Genomic DNA, 8218 nt, shown 5'->3' on the forward strand with positions numbered 1-8218 from the left:
AGGAAGGAAGGAAGGAAGGAAGGAAGGAAGGAAGGAAACTAGTTAGAGTCTGGGGTGGGATGGAGTGGTGGGGGAGGCTCAGGACAAGGGTCCAGCGTGACTGAAGTGGAGCTGTATCAGGGTCTTCTTCACCTCCCCCACCCTCCCCCATGGCCCACTGCTCTGTCTCTTTCCCTGACTTGTAGCAGAATATCACAGGAGGAGGGGGTTGGGGGTGTCTAGAGTCTGTGCCCAGCTCCACCACCTGCAGTTGGTGCAACCAGTCTCTGCCCAGTATGGCCTCCAGGTCCCCAGCAGCAGCCAATGGGACCACTTCCTGGATTTTATACAAGGCCACCAGGGAAGAGAGTCGCTCTGTAAGCCCATAAAGGCAGGCGCTAACTGAATCATGGCGAAAGTTAAGTGAGATAGCGTACCTGTGATAGCAAATGTTTCCTTCAGTGCCTCCCACTAGTACGCGTTCAATTAATGTGACCTTCTGTTTCTGTTTTCTTTTTCTGACCACAAAGAAAACTGAGGACCCTTAAAGTCAGTCTCAGCCCTGCCCCTGACACCCTCCTGCACACCTAAGGGAACCCAGGTTAGTCCAGGCTCCTCGTGGTCTCCCGGGACACTAAGTCGTTCCTACAGTGTCCTGAGCTGGTACGTGCCCCACCGAGCTTCTCCACAGGGACGGGTGGCACTTCCAAGCCCTGGGCTCTTCCCTGTGCAAACCGCAGCCCTGAGGGCTCTTGAGCCCTCTGCAGACCAGTGCTTTGCTGTGGCCACTCGGGACAGCCCGGCTGGAAAGCAGCCCTGCTGGCTTGCCTGCCCTTCACCTGATGGACGGGCTGAGTGAAGACCCCTGGTCACCCCCACCTCAAAGTCCTGCTCCCCAGCTCTGCCTTCTGCAGGCTCACTCTGTGTTGCTCCCCACCTCAGCCTAGCACAGGAGCCACCACGGGCCACGCCAGGCCTCTGGGGTCACTCTGCCCAAACCACTGCATGTTTCAGAGTAACCTCTGCTGTTCCCGTGGGAGTGGGACAACCAGGAAAGGCCTTGAAAACCAACCTGGAAGGCTTTTCAAACAAAAGAGTGTGATTTCCTTCAGGGGAGGGAGGAAAGTTAAAAAAAAAATACCCCCCTCGGTCCTCCTGTGGCTCCAGCGCCTGGATGGCCGTCTTGGGTGCATTTAGTGGTTTGACAGCTGTGGGCGGATTTTAAAATCTGCTGTCCAGGCAGAGAGACAAAGGAGGCTGGGATGGGGCCAGGGGAGACCTCAGAGGACAGGGGTATTCATCTTGTTAAAAATAGCCCACCCTGTTGCTATTTCTATTGAGCTTGGCAAACAGAGCTGTATGATTTTCCCTTTTTTTCAGTCATGCTTTGCTTGGACCATCTGATAAAAATAGTAGATAACAAGCTCAAAAAAAAAAAAAAAAGCTGGGCTATTTTTACATGTAAGCCCCACTTGGAGTGGACCTGAAGTGGGGTGGCCAGGGACTAGTGATGGACACCAAGGGGAGCAGCCTGGATGTCATTGGACAGGACCACAGAGAACCAGGGAAAGGAGGGTTTGCCGTCACCCTGTGTCCACAGCTCAGGGTCCATGAACAGAAGCTGGGCCCTCCTGACCTACTGTGGACCTCAGGGTTGCCCAGGCCCTGCTGGCCGCAGCTCCCACCCCAGCCTTCAGCACCCTCCTCCCCTGCCTGCTCCTCAGTGCCCACTGACCCAGAGGCCACCAGGATGCTGGGCCTGTTAGGAAGCCAGCAGTGGGCATAAGTAGCAGCACCAGACAGAGGAGAAGAGCCTTCTGAGGGACACCTAGAGCAGGGCCGCTGGGGGAGGCTCCTGAGCAGAGGGGAGGCCTGGGGGACCACGGGGAGGCCGTGGCCAAGGCCTCCTTCTCTTTGGAGCTTGGGGAAGGCACCCCACTCACACACCGACTTCTACTGTGACCCCAGGGGGTCCAGTGGGGCCTGTGGTGCCACCAGATGAAATTTTCAAAACTTGAGCTCTTGGGTCAAGGCGCCTGGAGACTGAGTCCAGACAGGCAGAAGTCGTGTGTCCCATCGGACTTCCTGCGGTTGGGGGCGTCTTCCCAGGGGCCCAAACCCACAGCCCCAGCCAGCCTGAAGGCAGAGGACCCGCAGAGGAACCCTGAGGCAGTCGGGCTCGCCGCTGTCGGTCTCTGCTCCTACCCTTCTCTCACCCTGTGGCCTCGCCTGCTGGGTCAGTCTCCGCAGGGGATACAGGAGACCACGCTGGCTCCCCACGGACAGCCTCGCCAGGTCAGCAGGGCGACCCACGCTGACTTAAGCGGTGGTGAGACCGATCCCAGGAGATGACCCTGAGGACACCGAAGCCGCAGAGTCGCCTCCCCCCCCGTGGGCCTGGGCTCCCGGCAGCCTGTGACCAACCCAGAAACACACCTGGTCCCCTCTAACTCCTGTGACCCTGAGCTGGGCCTCCTCCAGGTAACTGGGCAACAGAGGTACCAAGGAGACAGCTTCAGGGACAGGTGCAAGCTGGCCTCTGCCACCCTGAGGTGGTCAGAGCCACTCAGAGCACCAACTGGTCCCAGCACTGGATGGGGAGGGATGGAGGGTTCTAGAGGGACTTGCAACGGGGCGTGGAGCTTGGGGAAGCCGCTTCCTCTCTCTGGCTCTTGACTTCTCCATATCGCTCTGTGTGGGGGACAGGTAAAACCCCAGGTGCCAGCTCATGGCTTTGCTTGGACCATCGGGAGAAGCGGGTCCCCTCGCGGATGCAGCAGAGCTGACCAAGGCCTCTAGGCTGATGCCCGGCTGGAAAGCAAACGCCCCACCTGCCCCTGAAGCCACCTTGTCTCCAGGGTAGACATGGCCTGTCCACACAGGCCAGTCCTGCCCTCACAGTGGCCACCAGCACCCACCTGACACCAGAGCTTCCTCCTTAGCCCTCCCTCCCGGGGGTTTGTCCTCCATCATTACCTGTGACAGCCAGTCCCTGAGGTCACAGGCTTATGGGAGCAGCAGGCTGCGCCTCCCGCTGTCCCCTCCCCCTGCGTTGTTCCTGGGCACTGTTGACTTTGCGGAGCAGCTGGAAGCCCAAGGTGGGGGGCGGCGGTGAGCTGGGCCCAGCGACTGGACTGGCGGGGCCGGTTCCTCAGCTGAGACCTCAGCACAGGTAAAAGGCAAACAAATAAACAGGAGGCAGGAGGCGAAAGGGCACCTCTGCCCAGGGCACAGAGCGGGAGGCAGGCCAGGGGCAGGCAGCGCCCCTGAGCCCCAAGACACCAGGAGATTCAAACATGTCTAAACCTCCCTCCCCACCGAGCCCATGACCCCCTAGATCACAGTTTTTCTGGGTTCAGTGTATGCCACCTTGAATATGTGAAAGGTTTATGACTAAGAATTGTCACCAGAGGGGCTTAATAGTTAAGGGCATGTGTGTCAGGCATTGTGCTTCTGCCTCATGTCAGCATCACAAAAACACCACGTAAGTAGGTATGATTATCGATCTTGTTTTCCAAATGAGAAAACAGAGAGGTTCACTAACTTGCCCACTGTCACACAGCTAGAGAGCAGCAGATCTGGGATCTGAATGCTTTCTATCCACTACTTCTCACATAGTCCTTGCTATAACCCTATCCAAGCCACCTCCATCTCTTGCCTGGACTGCTGTGAGGCCTGCTCTAAGGCCTCCTGCCTCCACCTTCACCTTATTCCCTGTACTGAATTCTACATGTATCAACTCAAGTGAGTCTACTAAGGTGTAAATCAGAGCATGTTCTTCCTGTGCTCTCCTGGTTCTGGTTGTACAGGGACCCACGGGATCTACTCCCTTGCTTCCCACCCCACTCCATTGACATTAGGGCTTCTGCTTGCCCCCGCCTTCGACTCTAACTACACTGGCCTTGTTCCTTGTTCCTTTCATACAACAAACATGCACTCAGGGCCCTTGCACTAACTGCTCCTGCCATCTAAAAGGCTCTGCCCTGTATCCTATATCCACATGATCAGCTTCCTCATGTCTCTACTGAAATGTCACTTCTTCCAAGAGGCCTTCCCTGTCTCTCCTGAATAACAGCCTCCATCTGTTGTCTATTCTCCACCTCGCTTACCCTGCTTCATGTTTCTTTGGAGAAACTATGGTACTAGTCTGTGTTTTTACATGTGTATCTGGTTTTTTATCGTCTCTACCTACCAGAGTGTGAGTTCCCTGATGGCAGGGTTTTTCATCTGTTTTGTTCATCACTGTACCCCCAGAGCCTACAATGGTGGCTCACATACAGTAGGTACTTAATAGTTGTTGAGTGAATGAATTGAAGAATGATGGATTCTAGGGCTGCAGCTTCCATACAGCCTGCTGCTCCCAGCCTCTGTGCCTTCCCTCACTTCTCCTTGTGGTTGCCCATTACATCTACCTCCTTCCACAGTATAGGGGCCCTCAGGGTGAGGACTGACTTCACTTCCTGTTTATTCCATTACCTACCCCCAACCTGCTGGGACCCCTTTCCCTAGCAGCATCAAGTGTTGCCCTGAGTGCTTGGAAAGTGATTAAGAAAAGCCTACAGAGCCAGACGCAGAGGCGCACACCTGTAACCCCGGGAGGCTGAGGCGGGAGGATTGCATGCTCAAGGCCGGCCTTGGCAACTTAACAAGACTATACCTAAAAAAAAAGAAAGGATAGGGGTGTGGCCCAGAGGTACAGGGCCCCTGGGTTCAACCCCTAATAGCGGGGGAGGCGGGAGGAAGAAAAGAAAGAAGCAAAGGAAGAAAAGCCTGCAGATCACAAGGTTTTGCATGCCACTCACTCTACTCCCCAGTTGGAGTCTGCCAGCTGCTGAGGAGAAGACTCCCACCCAGACGTGAGCAGTGGAGTCCTACTGTGTACCAGGCACTGCGTCGGGCACTGGCAGGTCCTGGGGAGCAGTGGCTACTTAGCAAAGCTGCGTGGTCTTATCCTTGAGCCCACACTCCACGGTAGTCAGCTAGACTCCTGACGGCCCTTCCTGGGCAGGCTGCCCTGGTTCGCCAGTTGGTGCTCCCTGGTGCCAAGAGCAGCTCCCAGCTCCTCTCTGGGGATAAGCCCTGTGCCTTGTCAGCTGGGACCTGAGAAGAGCATCTGGACCCTCTGGGCCTTGGTTTCCTGGTCTGTAAAGTGGGAACCCAGGACGAGCTTTCGCTTCCCCTTAAACAAACCTTGATTTGTACAAAGGCTCCCTCAGGAAACTCTCTTTCCCTTTCACAAAGGGGTTCACCACAGATCGCTTTACAGAGCCAGCGACTTGGTATGAGTTTGCATATGGATGTGATTTACAGGACGCAATTCTGATCAGGGCTGGTTCTCAGACCTGAGTACACGTCATATCCTCTCCTGCTCTCCCGCCCAGGTCTCTGAGGAACTGTGGGAGAGGGCTAATGTCTCAAGACAGGAGCTTTGGCAGACTCTTTGCATGAAATTAGTGACCTGATCCCTCTTGAACCTGCTCTGGGGACAGATGCCAGGCCCTGGTCCATGGTTGGGCCATGGGAAGTGTACCCAGCAGCCGCTCAGAGGGCTTTCGCAGAGGCTTACTCCACAGCCGGGGTGTTAGAACTGATACGCCCAATTTACAGAAGAGGAAACTGAGGTCTGGAGAGGTGGGTTTATAAGTGTCAGAACCAAAGATCACACCTAGCTCTCCTGGCTCCAGGAGGATGCTGGCCCCGGGAGACCTCCCCCTGGCCTCTATACTTAAATGTGGACTTGCATTTTCAGGAGAGGTGGCAGGTTTTCTCTCCAGGATCCTTATTCCCACAGAAGTGATCCGCAAGCAGACGAGGAGTCAGAGGTTTAAACTTCAGCAAGAAAACCGGGCACTCTGGAAAGGCCACATGGCAGGGCAGTGGTTGAAAGCAGGACTCCAGCCAGGCCCCCCGGTTTCAATCCCAGCTTGACTGCCCATCTGCTTTCGGACATCACTACATCTCTGTGCCTCAGTTTTCTCTTCTGAAAAATGGAACAATGAGAGTACCCATGTCCTAGGATTAGGAGATAACCGTTGGGCGAGTGGATAAAAGTCTCCAACAGTCCAGGGCACCAAGAAAGGCAGCACTAGAGGAGCAATAAGTTTATCGACCAGCAGAATTGCCAGCACTGCCTCTGGCCCATGGTGATCCGGAACCAGAGCTCTCACGTTGGAGAGAATGGGAGAGATTCCTGCAAATTCCTTCCCACCCTTCAGAGTCCATTCAACCACTACCCCCTCCCCCAGGGACTTGTTTTTTCTGTTTAGGGCTCTTACAGGAGCTAGCGTCCCTTGAGTGGGACATTTCTGAGCCCCTAGTATTCACCAGGCGCTCCTAGGTGCTCTGGCCTTTATCTCACTTCCTGTCTACAGGAACACTGGGAGGCGATGCACTTACCTCCTTTTCAATGGTAAAGAAACTGGGCTCAGGTGGTGGGAGAGGTCACAGGCTTAGGAAGAGACTAAGCCAGAGCTCAAACCCACTTGGCACTCAGCACACCAGGTCTAGTTCACGTTCGCCTCCCCCGCCCAGCTGACAGCACCTCTGAATTTTTAACCTGGGTTGGTGACACAGCAGTTTTCAGGGAGAGGGGGTGTCAACTGCTCATCGCTCATCAAGAAGACTTTTTTGGGTTCTTAACCAAAAGGTTAAGACCTCTCATCCCTCATTTCTTTAAGTCCCCAGAGCCCAGCAACAAGCCAGATACCCACAGGTACTTCCATGAGTTTTTTGAATGAATAAGAAATGCAGGAACCGAGGAAGGAGCAAGCGAGGCCAGCGCCAAGTGACCGTGGGAATGTGAAAGACTCGGGACCTCCTCTCATTCTCTATTACTCAGGGAGGAAATGGACGCCAGGGCAGTGGGCCCGAGGGTCAGGGGCACTCCGCTGGAGGGTACGTGAGGCCGTTGACATTTGCCTCCTGCGACTGGGAGCGGCCGAGTTGACACTGCCTGGCCCTGGCAGAGCCTCGCCCGGGCAGCCAGCTCTCCAGGCCGGTGCCTCTCCGAGGAGGCCCCTCTCTGCATCACTAGAGCGGGGCCGAGCACCCCTTCACAGGTGCCTGACCCTCTGGCCTGGGAGGGGAGGCGAGGAGGAGCTGCTGGGGATGGGATAGCCTGCATCTGTACTCCTGGGCCAGTGGGAGCCTGGCACACAGTAGTTGCTTAATAGATGGTTGACGAATGGTAAGGAGCTCAGCCCAGCTTTCAGCCCCAATGGGCCTGTGAGTGCCCAAAAACCAGGACCATGAAAGGGGCTCCTTCCCTGTACCCCACCAACTGGAGGAAAAAGCCCTGATGTCCAGAGTCAGCCACCCTGTTCGGGAGAAGGCAGAGGATCCGGATCCCGGATCCCAGTCAGTGTGGGCTTTCCCCAGCCCTGAGCCACTGTCCACAAACATTCCCCTTGGGGGTTACGCCTCCCTTCCCGCTAGTACTGGAAGCTGCAACTTCCCCATCAAGGGCCCCAAGGAGAAAATGACCAGTGGTGTAGGGGGCAGAGGCCAGAGCCCTGGTCACTCCCTGAGCTGGCGTCTCATGGGGGCCGGCTGGCTGGAGACACCTCCCTTCTCCCCACACAGAGCTGGCAGGACAGTCGGCTCGTCCTTCTTCAGCCACAGTCTGCAGAAAGATTGTTCCCCTTGGAGTCACCGGCCACCAGCCAGTCTACTGGGGACATCCCTAAGGGAAGGGATGGGCGGGAGAGAGGGGTGGACACCCAGGCTGGCGCACTGTGGCCGGCCACACTGCTGCACTGACTAGTGGTTTTCATGTCTGGTTCCCTGTGGCCTAAATGGCCAAGTCGTCACTGGGAAGCAGAGTCCTGCCCAGACTGGAACTCACAGTTCAAGCTCCCAAGGGCCCAAGAGAGGAAGAAGTCTCTGGAACCTGAACAGGGCAACTGATGTCACTTAGCATTAGGAACAGTGAGGAGGTCACTAGATGCACCAAGGAGCTGAGCCAGAGTGATCAGGATCCAGAGAGGGCACCTTGACTATGGGAGCCCTGGAGGAGGTGGAGCCAAATCAGGAAGGAGAAGGTCGGGGAAAGGCTGGGAAGCTGGTGACTGACAGGCGCTCTTCCACCCCCTTCCACTTCTCTCCTGTTCCTCTGCACCCCACCTGCTCTCCCAGGCTCTCCTGCTTCTGAGCCTTTGTTCGTGTTCTCCCCACCGGAAGTGCTCTTGCGAGCCCGCCTGCGGTCAAGGCCAGCTCCCAGGTGAGGCCTTGTGCCAGTCTC

This window comes from Sciurus carolinensis, chromosome 7 (assembly GCF_902686445.1).
Source record: "Sciurus carolinensis chromosome 7, mSciCar1.2, whole genome shotgun sequence".
NCBI classification, from domain to species: domain Eukaryota; kingdom Metazoa; phylum Chordata; class Mammalia; order Rodentia; family Sciuridae; genus Sciurus; species Sciurus carolinensis.